This window comes from Hyaena hyaena, unplaced genomic scaffold, assembly GCF_003009895.1.
Source record: "Hyaena hyaena isolate Hyena2069 unplaced genomic scaffold, ASM300989v1 scaffold_84, whole genome shotgun sequence".
NCBI classification, from domain to species: Eukaryota; Metazoa; Chordata; class Mammalia; order Carnivora; family Hyaenidae; genus Hyaena; species Hyaena hyaena.
The window spans coordinates 3,935,583-3,956,159 of NW_024080716.1; positions in this window are offsets into that span (position 1 = coordinate 3,935,583).

The following is a 20,577-nucleotide window of genomic DNA, read 5'->3' on the forward strand; positions in this document are numbered from 1 at the left end:
TGGGAAGAGAATAGTCCTGGAATGCCTACCATTCCATTACTGGCTCTCACTAAAGAACAGCTTTTGCTGCTGGGCATTGCTGTGTTTCTTTGGCAAATTATCACAGGGTTTGGCCTATTTAAAAGGACAACCCTAATACGTGGAAGATCCATGGGTATTTAGGTAAATTATTTATGGCCTGAAATCTTGTACATTCACCTTTCAAAAGAGTAATGCAATATGGATGAGGACTGAGTTCTGCCTCAATGCATAAACCATGCTCAGCATTCTTGCAGAATGGTCTTCTCCATGTGGAGTCTTTGGCAACCTCTGTGGTTTTTAAACTTTTATGACCCAAGCATTGCTCAAGGTGAAGCAGGTATCCATGGAATTTTATTTTAGAGTAACTTCCTGATGGAATGGTTGTTTGGTTCTGTTCTCTTATTAGGGTATATGAGGGCTGATTTTCAGCATGAGAGCACTGACTATTATTTCAAACTCTAAAATAATATAGCAAGGAGGTGTTAGTTTCATTTTGTTGGAAACTACATTTAGGAATTTGTTGGAAAAGACTGTTTCTACACAGTAGACAGATGAATCTGTTTACAAGGTCAAATCTGACCTTAAATTTAACTCTGCCATTAGCTCTGAGGTTCTGGGGCTTCAGCATGCATCAGAATTACCTGGAGGCATTTGTAAAAGGCAGATTTCTGGATGCCACCCTAGATTTTATGAGCCACTGGGTCCCAGGACTTTGCTATTCTAACAAATTCTCAGGTGATATTGACACGATTGGTCCAGGGACCATATTTTGAGAACTATTGCTGTAGACTATGCTGAAGTTTTGGAAACTTTTGGAAACTCATTTACTATAGTTATGTGCTGGAAGTTTATATAGCTTTTTAGCTTGTGGAGTGCCATCAGACTTATCTTTTGCATTCTTATACACACACTAGTAATCTAAGGATGGTTCTAGGTCATGTTAGATAGAAGTCTTCATTTTTTAGACTTTGTCTTTCAAAACCCAGACTTTAGCCCCAAAGGAATGGATGTAACTCAATAACTTGGTTTTATTTTCCGGTGGATACAGGACAAAATCTTGCTTGGCCGAAATAATTTATCTCCTGACATCTCTGGAACAAATCTGAAACAAAACAACTTACTTTCTTTTTCCTTTGAAAAGAATGGAATTTAAACCCTGAGTATGCCCTCTGTGTTTGGGAATATTGAGGCCCACATTTCTCAGCTTTCTGATCTTTCTGACCGCTTAGTTCTGGCTCCTTGCTCACTACCTGCACCCGACCAGGCCTACGGCCCCATCCCCGCATGAGCATTCACGTTTTTCATTGGTCCAGTCAGAGTGGTGCTCCTGTGTGGATCAGATCAGAGAAGAGATGTGAAGGATTAGATTCTTTGGGAACTATGAAATGGCATTATTGTATTTTTAGAACACTGGAATGAGAAGGGGCAAAACTATTTTGCTGGGATAATCCTCCTCTAGAAACTTCAATATAATGAATTACTAGTTGTAGTAGAACACTCACAGGTGAGTGAGGAAGCCCTGCGAAGGTTCTTAACACCTATGGGGCTACACATGTGCCCCCTTGTCAGAGGTCTTGAGGATACATACTTACTTTTAATGGGTTATGTGTTACTTCCCCTGGTGGGGTTTCAATGTGACTGTGCTGATTGGAATCCTTAGAGCAATTCTTTTAGGATTCACATATCAGAGGGTTAAACTGAGTATAGCCATAAAATTATGTCTCAAGTATACCTTACTGGGTGGCCTATTAGTACTATTTATTTCCTTCTTTCAAAAAGGCATTTAAGCATCATGCTGTTTTCTGGAACTAAAATATTTAACATTTAAAATAGCATTACCTTCATCCTTAAGGTAACATTAAAATAATGGTGTTCAGTTTTCATTTAATTATTCGCTAAATGAGAGTGTGAGTAGCTTTTGAAAGAGACCAGCATTTCTGGGAGGCCTTTTGCGAGGAATCAGAAATTGGCTGCTAATGGAGAAAACCCCTGAACTCAGAAACTCATTGCATATTCTGTTTCTTTGTGCAGAAAATATCTAAATTACTCATAAAACTTTAATGACAAGGCGATTGTTGAAGCTGAAAAGCATAAACTAATGTTGAGGCTCTCCAAGTGAAGATAAAATTATTCCTCAATGCCCCCATCTTTTTTTTTTTTTTTTTTTTGTCCCAGTTTCTCATGGAAAGCTCTTATAAAATTGCTGCCCTTTCACTTCCTCTCTCTGAGTGACTGATGTGTAGGGAATATTTTTTTTCCCTGTATAGCTTCAGAGAATATACCCTTTTGCTCACTAGATTCGGCACATGTTTGTGTCTGTACTGTTTTCGTGCTCCAAAGGGCAGGACACTGTCATTGGGCTTTGTTTGACTTTTTAAGTCATGTCCATTCTGTGGTCATTTTAGGAGAGGGCCAAGCATATACAGACTGGCATTCCATTGGCAGTCCTCTATAGCCGCAGTCAGAATCCTGATGGGAAAGGGAAACCACGTTAGTCATTTAAAATGGAATAGATTTGGGGCGCCTGGGTGGCTTAGTCGGTTAAGCATTCGACTTTCGCTTAGGTCATGATCTCACGGTTCGTGGGTTCGAGCCCCGCGTCGGGCTATGTGCTGACTGCCAGCTCAGAGCCTGGAGCCTGTTTCAGTCTGTGACTCCCTCTCTCTCTGACCCTCCCCTGCTCACGCTGTCTCTCTCTCTCTCTCCTAGAAATAAATAAAAAATATTAAAAAAAAATGGAATAGATTTGATTCGTGATATCATTATCAGTCATTGAAGAGCTGAGAGAGCAAAAAGGGAGCCCTGGTGACCTTGGAACCTAGCGACAGCAAGAATCTGGGATACAGAGCAAACAGTGGAGATAAGGGCCGTAGTGTGCGGAATGCAGAGAGAAGCTGCAGACTTGACCAGGTGTCACCGCTACACAGCTCATGGGACCAGCTTTGGAGTTGAGGCAGGAAGTTCCGTCTCCTCTTGCTTCCACCCCCTTCCAGTACTGCATCCAGCTGGCCTGGGGTTCTGGAAAATATTGTTTGCGCATTTTGAACCTCAGCATCTAAGCGCAGAGTATAGAATCAGTTTGGAGTAGGAGCAGATGGATAACTGATCAGTGTGATCACAATACATTTTAATACAAAGAAAGTAATTTCTCATCACAATACATTTTAATACAAAGAAAGTAATTTCTCAGTGTACTATCTTCCTATTAATATACTCCCATCACTGCAAGGCCCTGTAATTAAATATATTACAAAGTTTCATCAAATGACATTTTAAATTACTAATTTTGTTTTAGTGTATGTTTTTAAGTTTATTAAGAGACAGAGAGTGGAAGAGAGGCAGAGAGGGAGAGAATCCCAAGGAGGCTCCGCACTGTGAATGTTAAACTTGATGCAGGGCTCAAACTCATGAACTGTGAGATCATGCATGACCTGAGATGAAATCAAGAGTTGGATGCTTAACCAAATGAGCTACCCAGGTGCCCCTAAATTACTAATTTTAAACTCTAATTCTAAAAATGGAAATGTTTTTCCATTCCATAATTCATGAATTTCTGTCTGTCACTCTGTTTCTTTGGTAGGCACTATTTTAAATTACTATAATATGACAAATACATATATGCACATACAGGGTGATTTGGGATTTGAGATTTTTACCTTAAAAAGTTTTTTTTAAATGTTTATTTATTTACCGAGAGAGAGAGAGAGCGAGAGAGTGAGCAGGGGAGGGGCAGAGAGAAAAGGAGAGAGAGAATACCAAGCAGGCTCTCTGCTATCAGCACAGAGCTCAAGTTGGGGCTCTATCTCAAGAACCTTCAGATCATGACCTAAACCAAAATCCTGAGTCAGAGATTTAACTGACCAAACCCCGCAGGTGCCCTGGGGTTTTTACCTTCTGTGCTCATTTCAGGATTTAGTTAATCCCTTTAGAGGGTGAAACTGTGTAGTATCTAATAATCTAGGATGTAGTTACAAACATATTAAGGCAATTTTAAAAGAACCAAAATACACAATTTATTTTCCTCTACAGAAAAATGAGAACATAAAATAGAGTTCTTACAGAAGAACGTCAGACCACATCTAGTCAATGAACCTTAAGTTTCTAAAGTTATTTCTACACAATAGTCAATTATTTCCTTAAAAATTTTAGTGCTGGACTAAGACACTGGTGGAAAAAAATAAAATAAATTTACTTTTCACACAAGTGACTTCATCGACTCACTTTTCTTGAACTGCATGCATTGAAAATGTTTCAGGAATGAATGAATAAAAGACACTCCGAGAGAAATGTTGACCTGGTCAAAGAGTTATAATTAGAACCCAGACTAAACAAAAAACAAATATTGTTTGAAGTATGCTCTATCTATATATTTAGGAGATAGTATTGAATTTCTTCAGTGGAAGAAATAACCAGATCATGTATAACAGTGAGGCGGGAAGCATATGGTATCAGTATTTACTGAGGATATCTATGGTAGACTAGAACTGTGGCCCAGCCTTTTTGTCTAAGAACTGAGAGAAAGCCCAGAATTGGAAACCAGGTTTAGGGCTTAAGTTTCTCCTGTGTAAAATAAAGATGGGAAAACAAATGATCTTTTATAGCTCACACATTCTGGTGTTGGCTCTTCTTACTGAAGATAACAAAAACTGCTTTCAGAAGGAGAAAATGGATTTGCTTTCTGCTCAGTGCTCCCTCATTTAGCACTTGGATACCCCTGAACCCTCACGTACAATCATTCTACGTATGTGGCAGCATCTGCTTTCTCCCAAACACGTGCATTTGTGTGTGCGTGTATGTGTGGCTTTGCTCCCATGTTCTCGTAGCAGGAAATGCCCTCTCTTCTTTCCCCTTCCTGTCAAACAAAATTCAACCTAACTTTCAAGACCCAGTGCAGATTTCATGAGTTCCATAAACTCCTCCAAGATTCCTTTTGCTTTATTCAGTGCATCTTCTTACTCCTAGAACATTTTTCCCTTTTATTTTCTGTCTTTTACACAAATAGTTTCTTATTTAAGAGGATATACTCATCTGATGATTCTACAGTGGGCTGAATGGATGAAAGCCTTAAATTCTTTCCCCAGAAAATCATGCATATTTACATACAAAATCTTACCTGGAATTTGCCAAGAAGAGCAAAAGGTTTTTAAAGGTAGGTTGTTTTGGGGGCACCTGGGTGACTCAGTCGGTTGAACGTCCTACTTTGCCTCAGGTCAGGATCTCACGATTCGTGGGTTCAAGCCTCATGTTGGGCTCTGTGCTGACAGCTCAGAGCCTGGAGCCTGTTTCAGATTCTGTATCTCCCTCTCTCTCTGACCCTCCCCTGCTCATGCTGTCTCTCTCTCTCTCTCAGAAATAAAAAAATGAAGAAAAATAAAGGTAGATTGTTTTAGATAGCTAGTGCACCATTTCTTTTCTTGAAAATGAAATACCCAGTCTTCCCTTCCTCCCTCCTTCCTTCCCTCCCTTACCCCTCCTTTCCTTCCTCCCTCCCTCCTTCTCTCCTCTTTCTCTCTCTCTTTCTTTCCTTCTTTCTTCCCTCATCTCTTCAGCTTATTTATCATTTAATAGTGGTTTCTACTTTTTATTTAAAGAACCAAAAGTTTGAGTACTCTTCTTGGAATGGAAGCATATCTTGACAAGGCAAATTAAAGTGAAACCCTAAATTGGTATAGTTACTGAGAATGACTTTGTTGAACGGAAAAAAAATACATTACTCTCTTTCTAATACTGTGTCTTCAACAACTTCGCACAATTAAGTAGTGGGTAGAACACTGGACTTGGTGCCCCAGGTCATGGAATCAATTTTAGGGTCTACCAGTTAGTTTTTATGTGAATTTTCAAATTAACGTGATAGCCCTTACCCTAGTAAAACTCTAAAAAATAAAACAAAAACCCTGATGTGACCATGGAGATCAGTGACACATATAGGAGAGCACTTTATGAACTGTATATTGCTTTAGTTAAGTTGTGGAAGTTGTTTTTATTATCATAAATAATATGAATCCTTAGAATGTAAAATCATATCTATACATGAGCACCAAATTTCTCTTGGAGTATGAAACATTTCTGAGAAATAAAGAAGCACACTTAGTGACCTGAGTCGGGGAACTTAATCTAGAATATTTTATAGATGGCTATTTGTAGACTGTCTCATTTTTTATGAAAAGCAAGATCTGAAATTAATGCATGCATTGGATTGATACAGGTGGATGAAGCTATAATGCAGTATAGTGTGGTAGGGGTCAGTAGGCTTACTATAGACACATAAGTGTCATCTTCTTACCATCTCTTGGCCTATCTCCTGTGTGTCAGATGTGGTGTTACCAGGTTACTGGGAGTAAAGATTCCTGATAGTGATGGGGATGAACACAGAAGGGGAGCCTTTGCTTTTCTGAGTACTTCTTGTGAACTGGTGAGTTCGTTCTCCTTAGAGTGGCTAAGCTGTGGCTCACATTATCTCACTATAGGCTTCTACTTTATTAAGGGACCCTGATGGTTTAATGGCACATAAGTTGAATTCCCTGGGATTCTGCTTGACAAGAGTTTAAAGCCAGAAGCAGATGAAGTATAAATTGCCCCTGTCGTGACTATTAGGCTAACATAAAAAAGTCTCATTGTGAGTGGGTACCACATAGAATCCTTATTCTTTTTATTTTGTCTTACAAGTCTAAGTGAGGCTTTAAAATTATTGAAAAGACCCTAGAGGCTACAATATATTAAGTTAAACCTATCATTCCCAATAAAGGAATGAGATATACTTAATTTTAAATATATTAAATTTTAAAATTCTTATGATCTTTTCCACTTACAAGCTGTACAATTTTATTCAAGATATTTTTCACTGAGTCTCAGTATTCTATGCCCTTTGAAGCCTCAAAGATGCATTTGGTTTTTTTAAATAATGTTTTAAATAGACCTATATGTAATGTTTTTCTTTATAAGAATATTATTTAAAAAGGAATTGTAATCTCAAAAATGTCAGTAGAACACCTTTTACTTACATAAGATTTTTTTATCTGCATGTTCCAGTTACGTGTGCCTAGTTACAATAGTTGTCTTTCCCATTCATGAAGCATTTTAATAATTTTGCTTGTCACAGGCAGAGAAGGACAAATATATGTTTGCACGTATAGGAGGATTAGGAGGAACTTAACTGAGGAACAAGGGGGAGAAGAAGGGGGGAAATGGTGGGGGAAAGGGAGAGACAAACCATGAGAGACTCTTGAATGCTGACAAAAACTGAGGACTGATGGATGTGGGGGGGGAGGGGGAATGGGCATGGAGGAGGGCACTTGTGGGGATGAGCACTGGGTGTTACGTGGAAACTAATTTGACAATAAACTATTTGTAAAAAAAAAAATAATTTTGCTTGTCAGTGCTTCCTAAAATAATATTTAGTATTTCTACACAATAAGAAGCTTTTCTGCATGTGTGTCTGTGTAGGGGCACACATAAAGTTATGGACAAAGATGTTAATGTCTACAGTAGGAAAGACCAGTCTACACATACCTGATTTATTTTTTATTTATATATCTATCTATATACATCTGTATGAAATAAAATATTTGTATGGTTAGTTAGATCATATATATTTATCATATGACTAACTAGAAAGGATTATTAGCAAGTAGTGCTCATATTCATTCATTCACAGTGATGGATATATAGCATATGCCAGTCATTGAGAAAGACAATGGGGACATGAATAAGACAGGATCTATACTCTCAAGCTACACTGGACCCACCCATCTAGAGAACACCCTGGTAAATACATCTGGCAGAGACAATCTTGCAGCCGAGACTGGTTCAGTGAGCTATGAGAATACCCAATAGGAGAATTTCCCCAGTCCTTTAGGAGAGAATAAAGCTTCACTTCCTGGGTGATGCTCAAGCTGAGTCAGGAGAGAAGGATGTGCAGAGGAGCAAATGTTTGAAAGAACTTTTTTTTTTTTTTTTTTCAGGGATTCATTCAGAGCATTTATTTCAATACAATTGAAATGTTAGTATTTGGTATATACATTTCAGCAGGACTAAAACATAGGCTACAAGGCAAATGTGGTAAAAGACAAGGCTACAGAGACTGGCAGTGACAGACTGTGGAGGGCCATACCTGGGATATGCTATTTTATTTCAAAGACTCTAGGAAGCTAATGAGCTGTTCTGTTAAGGAGTATTTTTTTTTTTTTTTACTTTTTTCTTTTTCCTTTTCTTTTTAATATAATTTATTGTCAAATTGGTTTACATACAACACCCTGTGTTTATCCCAACAAGTGCCCTCCTCAATGCTCGTCACCCTCTTTCCCCTCTCCCCCACTCCCCATCGACCCTGTTTGCTCTCTGTATTTAAGAGTCTCTTATGTTTTGCCTCCCTCCCTCTCTGTTTATGACTATTTTTTCCCCCTTCCTCCATGGCCTTCTGTTAAGTTTCTCGAGATCCACATATGAGTGAAAACATGATGTCTGTCTTTCTCTGCCTGATTTCACTCAGCGTAGCACCCTCCAGTTCCATCCACGTTGCTGCAAATGGCAGGATTTCATTCTTTCTCATGCCAAGTAGTAGCCAATTGTATAGATAAACTACATCTTCTTGATCCATCCATCAGTTGATGGATTAGGCTCTTGCCATGATTTGGCTATTGTTGAGAGTGCTGCTATGAACATTGGGGTCCATGTGCCCTTAAGCATCAGCACTCCTGTGTCCCTTGGGTAAATTCCTAGCAGTGCTATTGCTGGGTCATAGGGGAGTTCTAGTGTTAATTTTTTGAGAAACCTTCACACTGTTTTCCAGAGCGGCTGCACCAGTTGCATTTCCACCAACAGTACAAGAGGGTTCCTGTTTCACCACATCCTCATCAGTATCTATAGTTTGCTGATTTGTTCATTTTAGCCACTCTGACTGGTCTGAGGTGGTATTTCAGTGCTGTAAGCAATAAGAAATGAGAAGTAGCTTGATCAGCTCTGCATTTTGGAGAGATCATCCGGCATCTGTCATCCTGGAAGTCTTGTGGTAGAAATAGTAAAAAATGAGATGGGGGCAGGGAGAAGAGGTAGACAGTTAATATAACTGGCAAGGTTCTGAAGCATCCGGAACTGCACCAGGGAATAGCATGTGAGAGGACTGGGAGACCTTTTGTGGAGACACTCAACAGGACTTGGTGACCAATTATATGTGGTGAGTAGGGAAGAGGGAAGTATCAAGTGTAATTCTTGTGTTTTGGATTAGGCAAGGGGTTGGTTGTATTGTTGGAAAAAGAGAAAGGGTTTGGAGAAATGATAAAAAGTAATGAGTGACTCTGCGGGGCCTCACATGGTCCCTGAATGAGTAGATAGAGATGTACGTAGGACATCTGGTGTGGCCAGGTACCTTGCAGAGACATAGATCAGAGGTTTATCAACACAGTGTCAGCTAAAATCGAAAAGAGTAGATGGGGCCACCCAGGAGGGTCAAATACTGTAAGAGGAAAAGAAGAACAAAGATGGAACTCTGAGAAACACTGTCTTTTAAGCGGCAGCTGAGAGAAATCAATCCTGGCAGGAGGTTGAGAAGCCACAGATGTGGCTGGAAAAATAGGCAAGACAATTTCCAGAAAAATTTTGGCCCAACTTCTGCATACCTCAGAGAAATAAAGTAAGGTCAAGGTTGAGATGTGTTCTTTTTATTAGGAATAATGGGGTAACTGATCACCCCTGTGAGAGAGAGAAGGATGGGCTCATATAGCAGTGGGTAAGGGCAGCATGGGAAGGAGAAAATGTCAGCTACTTAATAAGAAGTTGGTTATGGAGGAAATCAGGGTTATCAGAGGATGGCTAGAAAACCCTGAAACTTAGACATAACATTTATTTTTGAATAATAGGAGAGAGAGATTTATATTTATTTATGTAGGAAGAGAAAGGAAGTAGCAGAGGGAACTGTTGAGGGTGCAGAAAGGAAAGAAGATGTGAGGCTTCTAAGGAAGGAGAGTAAGATTTAAGGCACAGTTTGAGGATTATTAGATTTGATATAAGATAAACTTTCTGGTGAGGCTGAAGAGAGATGATAAGAGCAAGTAGGGATCAACTATTTATAGATGGACGAGGATGGGCTGAACGCAGGAAATTGAAGCATGACCTATAGCTTGTGAAGTAGGAGACATTTCTTTTTGTGAATAAAAAAAATGATGAAATGTCAATATTTCTACAGATTTTCAAACTCTAGTTTATTTTCCCATGAATTCTGATGGTCTCCACAAAATAGAAATGGTATACTAAAGACATAAAATTATTTGTCTTACCAAATGTTGTGTGGAACAAGATACTGATGCAAACATTTCAATGATTTTTTAATTCCCTTGGATATTATTATGTTTGGAACTTCACAACGGTGCATGTTTACATAAAATTGACAAAAGAGTTATATACAGTAAGTAGCTGAGAACAGTTTATACAGGAGGTGAAGATGATAGGGGAATCAAAAGTGTGTATTTAATGAAGTGAATGTGTGTCTGACAGGACTTTGGAGACAACTGGCAGTTGAAGAGTGAGTGTAGAGTCCATGGTCCTATGTAGTGATGGGCTCAAAAACATAATTTTTTATGCTGTCTGCGAGACATCACATGTATAATGATTGAATTTTCTAGAGAATAAACATGATTAATTTGATAAATGTAAAACTTTAACATAAATCAGCTTAGTAGCTGTATTTTGGCATTTCTTTATTCTGCAACCTAGAACCTCAAAAAAATAGAAATGGCCTTGACTTTATTTGCCCACTGAGCTGTCTGGGCGCTTATGTAGTAAGAATGGCTCTGAGAGGCATCATTGAAGAAGCTTCCACTCCAGGATCACATATTTGAATTTTTTAATTATTATTTTGGGAGCAAAGTAGAAGCAGAAGAAAACGGAACGTTTGTTGATGGAATTTATCCATTTATTTAATAACATATCAATTGAATTGTGAAACTAACATAGTAAATTTGTATAATAGTCTAGTAGAGGCATTATGCTAAGTCAATGTTTAGACATCACTGCCTGTTCCACCTTTCTGGGTTAGCATATTTTTTATTATCAGCTGAATAAGGAATACGTTTTATATGCAGAAAAACTCTACTCACAGTTCTACTGTCTAGATGTCTTATGGAAAACCCTACTGAGAACTAGAAGCAGACAGAAATATTCATTCCAACAACTTAAAATAGAAATCTACAACTTGGGGTACTTGAGTGGCTAAGTCAGTTAAGCATTGCACTCTTGGTTTGGCTCAGGTCATGATCTCATGGCTTCGTCTGTTTGAGCCCTACATCGGTCTCTGCACTGGCAGGGTAGAGCCTGCTTGGGATTCTCTCTCTTTCTCCCCCACCCCCCGTCTGCTGCTCCCCAACTTGTACTGTTTCTGTCTCTCTCAAAATGAATGGATAGACTTAAAAAAATAAATATACAACTGGTGTGAGGTGATATTTCATTGTGGTTTTTGATTTGCCTTTCTCTTATGATGAGTGATGTTGAACATCTTTTCATAATGGCCATCCAGTGTCTTCTTTGGAAGTCTACTCAACATGCTTTTAGCACTACTGTTGCCAGATAGTTGTAGTTAAATATTTTGGCACACTTGATAGAAAATTATTTAGCCAATAGTAAATAGCATGGTGAATTTGATCATCCCCACTGTACTTTAGATTCAGTATTAGATTATGTGGCTTTTGGTTGCATTACCCATTCTCATTTTTTTTTTTTGCTTCAATATAAATGAAAGCATAATAACAAATGTACCATACTCATTTCCTACTATTATAAACATTCAGTTTGTTTTGTTCTTTAGTCTCTATACTTCACCCAATTCTTTATTCACTTTTTCATTATGAGCACTAAATCATTTTATACAGTAACAGAAAGAGCAAGTTCTTTGGAGAAAAAAAAATCATCAAGAAATGCTGTTTTACCAAAATGTGAATATCATGTTTAGTGTACCAATTTCTCTCTATAGAAAATTCGAAGGGAGTTGTTTTCACTGTGGCAAGAAGATGGGAATATTTTGTCAAAATAAGGAGGTTACACCATTAGATAAAGTTAAATCACTCATGGAACATTCCACTGAATGTTTGAAAGGCAGTGTCTCTGCAAGTATCTGGAAGTTCTGGTGCGTGCGTGTATTGCTCCAGAGAGCAATTTAGTTAGTTCCTTAACAGCAGCCTTGTTTTCCTCTAATTCAGAAGTTAGGTTCAGCATTGACCTTCTATTTATTCTTACCTCTAACAGATTGAGAAACTCAGTAAAAAAAAAATATTATAGATTCCAGGTAGGCAAGTTTTTTCATAAGACTTCTAAGTCGGGGCCCCTGGGTGGCTCAGTCAGTTAAGCATCCGACTTTGGCTCAGGTCATGATCGTGGGTTCATGGGTTCGTGGGTTCGAGCCCCGCATCGGGCTCTGTGCTGACAGCTAGCTCAGAGTCTGGAGACTGTTTCTGATTCTATGTCTCCCTCTCTCTCTTACCCTCCCCTGCTCACGCTGAGTATCTCTCTCTCTCTCTCAGAAATAAATAAAATATTAAAAAAATTAAAAAAATATTTCTAAGCCTTTCATATCTTCAAGGAGCCCCATAAGTTAAAAACAGGATGGAACAAAATGAGCAGCGATGTCTTAAAAGATGCAGGGTGAGGATGGGGTTAAAACACATTAAATGTGTCCCTAGTTAGTAGTTGGTACACAGTGCTAATAATAAGAATAATTTTAGTCAAATGCAAGACATGGCATTTGATTGAATGATGGTTTAAAAAAACAATATGGCATTATTGGACAGTTGGGGAAGTTTGAATATGCACTAGATTTTAGATGGCATTTGGAAGTATTGATCATTTTCTGAGATGTAGTAATAGTGCTACAATTTTATAAGAGAACATTCTTATTCCTAAGAGAGCATGCTGAAGTATTCAGACTAACAGAAGAATGAAAACAAAAACAAAGTCATAACAATGGGATATTCACCTGACTTCATTGTATCCAGATACCATTGATTATAAGATGCACCATTATCATTTAATAACAGAGAAAAGTACTGCCAATAAAAATAATAAATGCCTTCATACCACATGCATTTTATTTTATACTTATTGAGGGAGTTTTTAACTTTTTTCTGGTAGTTTATAAAATTATATATCCCTTTGTACATATCTAAAAAATGAAAACGTAGACAGGATAATTGGTTAAGTTTTCCTGAATCTTCTCCATATTCGGAGTCTGACTTGTCTGGATCCTGTTTGGATTCACAGTCATCCACATCCGTGACATTTCTCACAGTATCAACTTCTGTACCATTAGGGATGCTGCTGCTACATTTCTTCAAGGTGCTTCACCCTTTAGGACTTTTCTTCAGAGCTGCAAACACCAGTTTCGTGAGGGTTGAGTACAGTGCTTTTGATGCTTGCACTTGGGCAGACAGTGAGACATTCCCAGTGCTTCCTGGTGGCAGTATCCAAAGTCCCATTAGTTTAGGACACACCTCAGATTTAGAAATGTTGACTGTGGAAAAACATGTATCTCTTTGAATAGATGCAACTTAATGTCTCTAGTTCAATTCAGAACCCTGGTAACACTAAAGCTCATTTACTAGATTTTATTTTCATCCTTTATGTTTAGTATATTTATCTGATTTTTAAAGCCATAGCTTATTAAAAGGAACAACTTTATAATTGAAAAGAATAGAATCATTTGCATATTGTTTCATAGTTTGAAAACTGTGTTCCCATATCCTAAGTAATTTAATTTTCCAACACACCAAATACTTGCTGGGTACTCTTCTTGTTGGGGACCGTTGGATACAATATAGTACTTGGATTATTGGGTACTTTCTTTGTCCCCAGGCTCACTTTACAGATAAACTGAAGTTTTGACATGTTAAAAGGCTAGACCATGAACACTAGTAAATGCCCAAATGTGAACTCAAGTGCACTGCCAACAAGGAGGGAAGAGGAGCAAGAAAAAGCTCTGTCACATTGTTGAGCAAGGGACACAGCCACACAGAGCAGCAGACAATATGCAGTGAAAAGAGTCTAGAGACATTACGTGTGGTGGGAAACCGTGTAAGGCCTCTTCTTCATAATAGTGGGTATTCAGGATGTTGAGTTGAGGCTTTGAGTTACCTAGTGTTTCTTAGTCTTGCTAGGTCTTTGTCTTTTTAAATTTATCTTTAAATTTATCTTTAATGTTTAAAATCTCTCTCTCTCTCTCTCTCTCTCTCTCTCTCTCTCTCTGTCTCGACAGAGAGCATGTACACAAGTGGGGGTGGGATGCAGAGAGAGAAGGAGACACAGAATCTGAAGCAGGCTCCAGGCTCTGAGCTGTCAGCACAGAGCCCAATATGGGGCTTGAATCCACAAACCGTGAGATCATGACCTGAGCTGAAGTCTGACACTTAATCGACTGAGTCACCAGGCACCCTGTTAGGTCTTTTTCAAGAAGGAAGCAGGACAGTTTAGAAAGTCCAGCTTCCCAGAGAGTTAATTAAAATATTATTTAGAAAATAAGTTTTTGGGAACTACAGATATTCAAGACATTTATAAATTATCATGTATTTTATATTGCACTCAAGCAGCTGTGACTTTAACACCCTAAGCTAAGCCTTCACTATTACTTTTCTGATTACCAATGTAATATATATGCATCATAGATGATTTAGAACATCCAGGATGGTATAAAGAAACAGATAGTAAAAATCAAATAAAAAATTCCAAACACTTGGGGTGCCAGTGTGGTTCATTCATTAGGTGTCCAACTTTGGCTCACGGCACGATCTTGTGGTTTGTGAGCTTGAGCCCACACTGGGCGCTGTGCTGACAGCCTGAAGCCTGGAGCCTGCTTTGGATTCTGTATCTCCCTCTCTCACTGTCCCTCCCCTGCTCACACTCTGTCTCTGTTTCTTTCTCTAAAAAATAAATAAACATTAAAAAATTAAAAAAAATATTCCAAACACTTTAAACACAATCATTGTTAAAATTTGGCATATCATTTCCTATGCATTAAAAAATATAACTGATACATTAAAGATATTTAGTATCCTACATTTCTTCATAGATACTACATAATATTAATTTTATTTATTTATGTACTTACTTTTAAAAGATTTTATTTTTAAGGAATTGTTACACCCAGCATGGAGCTCAAACTCATAACCTCAACACCAAGAGTTGCATGCTCTCCTGACTGAGCCATCCAGGTGCCCCATATAGTATTCATTTTAAGTAATTGTATTTAAATATTGATATTTACATTACTTATGTTAAATATCCATTCACATTTAAATACTTTAAAAATAATCATTACATAATATCCCATTTTAAATAATAATACCTGATATTCTTGGGGTGCCTGGGTGGCTCAGTTGGTTTCTGCTCAGGTCATGATCTCACAGTTCATGGGTTCGAGCCCCATGTCAGGCTCTGCGCTGTGAGCACAGAGTCTGCTTGGGGTTCTCTCTGTGTCCCTCTCTCTCTGCCCCTTCTCCACTCACTCTGTCTCACTCTCAAAAATAAATAAACTTAAAAAGATTTATTAAATTTTTTTAAATGTTTTTTATTTATTTCTGAGAGAGAGAGAGACAGCATGAGCAGGGGACGGTCAGAGAGAGAGGGAGATACAGAATCTGAGACAGGCTCCAGGCTCTGAGATAGCTGTCAGCAAAGAGCCCAACGTGGGGCTTGAACCCACGAACTGTGAGCCGAAGCCAGATGCTTAACCAACTGAGCCACCCAGGCGCCCCTTAAAAAGATTTATTAAAAAATAATACCTGATATTCTTTTTAACTGAATACATTTCAGGAAATAACAGAATAATCATGTAAATAAATATGTGTGTTTAATATGCAAAGAGCAAGAGTATGGTCTGTTTTCCTATTGTCTCTTTTAAACCCACTATATAGAAGTTTAAATGCACTAGGAACAGGCTGGGTGAATAGTGTACCTGGAAGTTAATCATTCCTTTGGGAAGGCACAGGCCAGACTGTTAGTGAGCACTGCTCGGGTATTGTGTCCTGTGGCCCAGTGTCATACACCTCCCCAGTGGACATTGTAATCATTAAACCAGCCTCTCCTTTGGTAGAATCTGACTCTTCTGTAATGCTCTACTTGCCATGTGTTTCAAGCAGGGATGAAAGCTTTCTTTAGAGCCAGCTTTATGCCAGCTCAGGGCTTTTGTGATCCAGTACTTTGGGGATCCCTTTAAACCGTGGATCTGCATGTCTCATCATTAGACTTTTAGATGTTAATCTTAACATTTTGGAATTTTTGTTTTATACATTTACCAAGCTATTTCAGTATACCTGGCTTCAACCTAGAATTTGACATCTAGGAGTCTGATGTTTGAGACCAAGGTGGGACAATTTACATTTTAGTATTATTGTCTCCACCAGACTAACTTGAAAGCTTCTAAAATCTTTGGTGCACAATTACTTTGTCTGAAATATACAAGGAGTAGGGCACAAATGGATACACAAACCTTTTGTGAAGTGATTAGAATAATTAGGGGGCTGGGGCACACCTTGCTGCCTAATCTCTGCCCCCAGTCCAGTGTTTCGCAAAGTCATTGCCCTTGAGCCTTTCTGTTACTTTTTCCATAAGAAAAATCTTTCCTGTAAATCATGATGTAATATTTCAGGCTAAAAAAATCCCCTTTGTATTTCCTCTACTCTATTTTTTTTTTTTTAATGTTTTATTTATTTCTAGGAGAGAGAGAGAGACAGCGTGAGCAGGGGAGGGTCAGAGAGAGAGGGAGTCACAGACTGAAACAGGCTCCAGGCTCTGAGCTGGCAGTCAGCACAGAGCCCGACGCGGGGCTCGAACCCACGAACTGCGAGATCATCACCTAAGTGAAAGTCGGACGCTTAACCGACTAAGCCACCCAGGCGCCCCATCCTCTAATCTATTTTGTAGACATGTCTATGCTTAGAAAATGTCAGGGGCCCTTAATATCCTTCCCACATTTCAGGAATTTCCCTCAACTTAATTGTGTGTCACTATTCTCAATTCAGGATCCAGAAATCTGTCCTTCAAGTGCTCTTCACAGCAGGGAAATAGGCATGTGGTCTAGACTCTCCCAGCCAGACACTTCCCTTCAAGACAGCAATACAATAAAGCAGTTACCCCCATGGGAGTTGTTTTCAGGCAAGCGTAGTGGCCAAGCCTTTGGAGACAGCAGTGTTTGAGGTTCTGGCATCTGGTGTCTGGGATGGCTGCGGTAGGTGTCCCCGTGGGTAATGTTAGTGGGGTCTGCACAAGCGGTCCCCAGACTTGCTATTAGTTGTACACATTTAGCTCTGACTCTGTCTCCATCTCAGATACATTTTGAGCCACCTAATGTGCAAAGCAGGTTTTTTTTTCTTCCTAAACAGAAGGAATTTTGTCCTTGCATTTCTTTTTAAATATTTTTTAAAAATTTATTTCTAGGAGAGAGAGAGAGAGACAGACAGCATGAGAAGGGGAGGGTCAGAGAGAGAGGGAGATACAGACTTTGAAATAGGCTCCAGGCTCTGAGCTGGCAGTCAGCACACAGCCCGACACGGGGCTCGAACCCACGAACCGTGAGATCATGACCTAAGTGAAAGTCGGACGCTTAACCGACTAAGCTACCCAGGCGCCCCTGTGCTTTGCATTTCTAAATCCTGACCAATACACCCTATCCCCTTACCCCCTATTCTTTACCCTTTGTCACCCCAGTGTAGTGGCTTTATCGTACTCATCTTGAACCATTTTTCTCATCTTTATCCACCATAACAACATAGTACCAGTTTCTAGTGTTTATAAGTGCATCCACTCTGTAAGTGGCTTTTGAGTCAAATTAAATCATGTTAAAGCAGCCCCAGGCAGCTCTGTAAGAATTGTTTATGAACCGAAGAGGTTTTCCCCTACACTCTTCATAAATAATACTTTAAAAATTATTTCTTTTAAATTGATGAGAAAAATCAATATCTCTATATAATGTGAACACAGGTTTTCTGAACAGGGCTGTTAGAGGAAAAATGGAACAGAACGATTTATTGCTTTGCAAATGTACAAGGAAATCCTTATGATTTCCAGAACCCACGGGAAAATGAAGTTACAATTTAGATTAAATCCCTCAATTTTACAGTCAGATTTTGTGGGTCTTTATCTAAGTCAATGCAGTATGTTAGACATACAGAGAACAAATTGGGATCCTTGTGTTCAGTGCCTGCTCCCTTCCTTATCTCTGTGATTTTGGGTAAATGATGATTTTAGGAACTTTTGTCCTCTTCGCTTTCAAAATGAGATTGTTAACAGACTGTCCATCTTAAAAGCTTGTTATAGGGACAGGAGGATGAAGTTGTTAACATTATGACATTGCTTTATAGCGTGTAAGAAAGATTTAAAGAATTGTTATCCATTATGTTTATTTTTTTCTCTCTAGAATATTGCTCTTCTATCAAAAAATGTCTAAGTGCTCCATAGAATTTGGGATTAAAGTAGGAGACATATCAAGTTGAATATCTTCTTCCTTAAGCATAATCTTTTAATTTTCATGGAGATTATGTTAGAAAGAATAAATAATACATCCTCTACTTTGGAGAGCATTAAAACTAAGAAAATGTATCTATATTCCATAATTAATACAATTTCTATGTTAGGATTTTTGTGCTGCAAGAAGTAGATACCCAAGTCTAGCCTATATGACCACCAAAACAGCATCTTTTTTTTTTTTTTTTTTTTTCCCTTTTCATAGAACTGTGAAGTTCAGTGGATGAATTTTCAGGCATAGTTGGATTTGGTACTTAGACACTGTTTTTAGGAGTCTTTCAGATTCTAGTTTCTCTGTGTTGGTTTGCATTTGGACTTCTTTGGTGTGAGAGTAAAATTGACTAAGGGAAGCTCTAGACTTAATATTCTTTCAGTTTAGCAGCCCCAAGAGAAAGGTGGGGCTTTTCTTGATAGTCCAGCAAAGTCCACATGTAGTCTTTAGCTTAGGCTGTTAGGTGCCTATTGCGAATCCAAGCACTGTGGTAGGGGATAGGGGATTCTACTTGGTCACGTCTACATCACGTGCCCACTCCTATAGCTGGTGTAGTCAGCAATAATTGGACTTGAGAGACTGAGAATAGGTGGGAGGATCCTTTTTTACCCCCCAAGATAGCATGTATTTATTTATTTATCTATCTATCTATTTATTTATTTTTTAGATGTTTATTTTTGAGAGAGAAAGAGCACAAGCAGCGGACAGGCAGAGAGAGAGGAAGACACAATTCAAAGCAGGCTCCAGGTTCCAAACTGTTAGTGCGGTGCACAATGCAGGGTTTGAATGCACGAACCATGAGATCATGACCTGAACCAAAGTCAGAAGCTCAACCCACTGACCCTCCCAGAGAAATTCTTAAGGAGAGACTATGCAGAGAAAAATTATGCCATTTCAGCATTTTAGAAGTAGCCAGGACCAATGTATTAAGAGATATTCGTAGAAAGTTCTTAAATCTGCCTCAGTGGTGTCTTGTTCTCTCTAGCTTTCATCTCTGATTTATTAATCAATAATGTAGACACCATTCCTATTATATCTAGAATAGGTTGTTTTGCAGTGTTACCAAGGATACAGATGAAGTTAGGGTGTCCACTCTATCAACAAAGTGGACAGATGTATAGAGAATATTTCAAAATGGCCTTTTGAAAAACAATACAAGCAATAAAGTGGTTGCAAGAGGAATGTGCTGCAGAATGTAGCCATTTGAGGCCTGCTTTTGTGATTTTTTTAATAAAGGACTCCCAGCACATAGAGCTCTCATGCCTTCCCTTAGGGGTGATGTGGAGGCTGCTGCCAAGGCTTCACGTTCCAGGTGGCCCTAGGGTACCACAGATCAGGAAGGGCTGTTTTCAGTATGAGACTTCCTCCCCGTAATACATACTAAAGTCAAATGCAGAATCTCCTAATTTCAAAAGTGGGTATGCATAAGTGGGCAGAGACCTGATTTAGAATTGGAACATTTTAGTTCTAACATCAGTGTTAGAACTATCAGTGTTCATTCTGCAAAAACTTGCCCTGTATCTTAGAGCAAGTCCCTTTTTGTTAAGAGTTTATTTAAATCCCATTTAGATAACATACAGAGTAATATTAGTTTCAGGTATAGAATTTAGTGATTCATCACTTACATACAACACCCAATACTCATCAGAGAGGCAAACCATAAAAAAGACTATTGGGGCACCTGGGGGGCTCACCTGGTTAAGCATCTGACTTCGGCTAAGGTCCTGATCTCACGGTTCGTGGCTTCAAGCCCTGCGTCGGGCTCTGTGCTGACAGCTCAGAGTCTGGAGCCTGCTTCAGATTCTGTGTCTCCCTCTCTCTCTGCCTCTACCTTGTTCACACTCCGTTTCTCTCTGTCAAAAATAAATAAACATTAAAAACATTAAAAAAAAAAGACTCTTAACTATAGAGAATAAACCAAGGATTGCTGGAAGGGTGGGGGGATGGGCCAAATGGGTGCTGGTATTAAGGAGGGCTCTGTTGTAGCAAGTCCCTTCTCCTTGGGGACTTGACCTTTACTTCTTCATCTATAAATTCAAGGATTTTAATATGATGATAAGTAAAGGCCA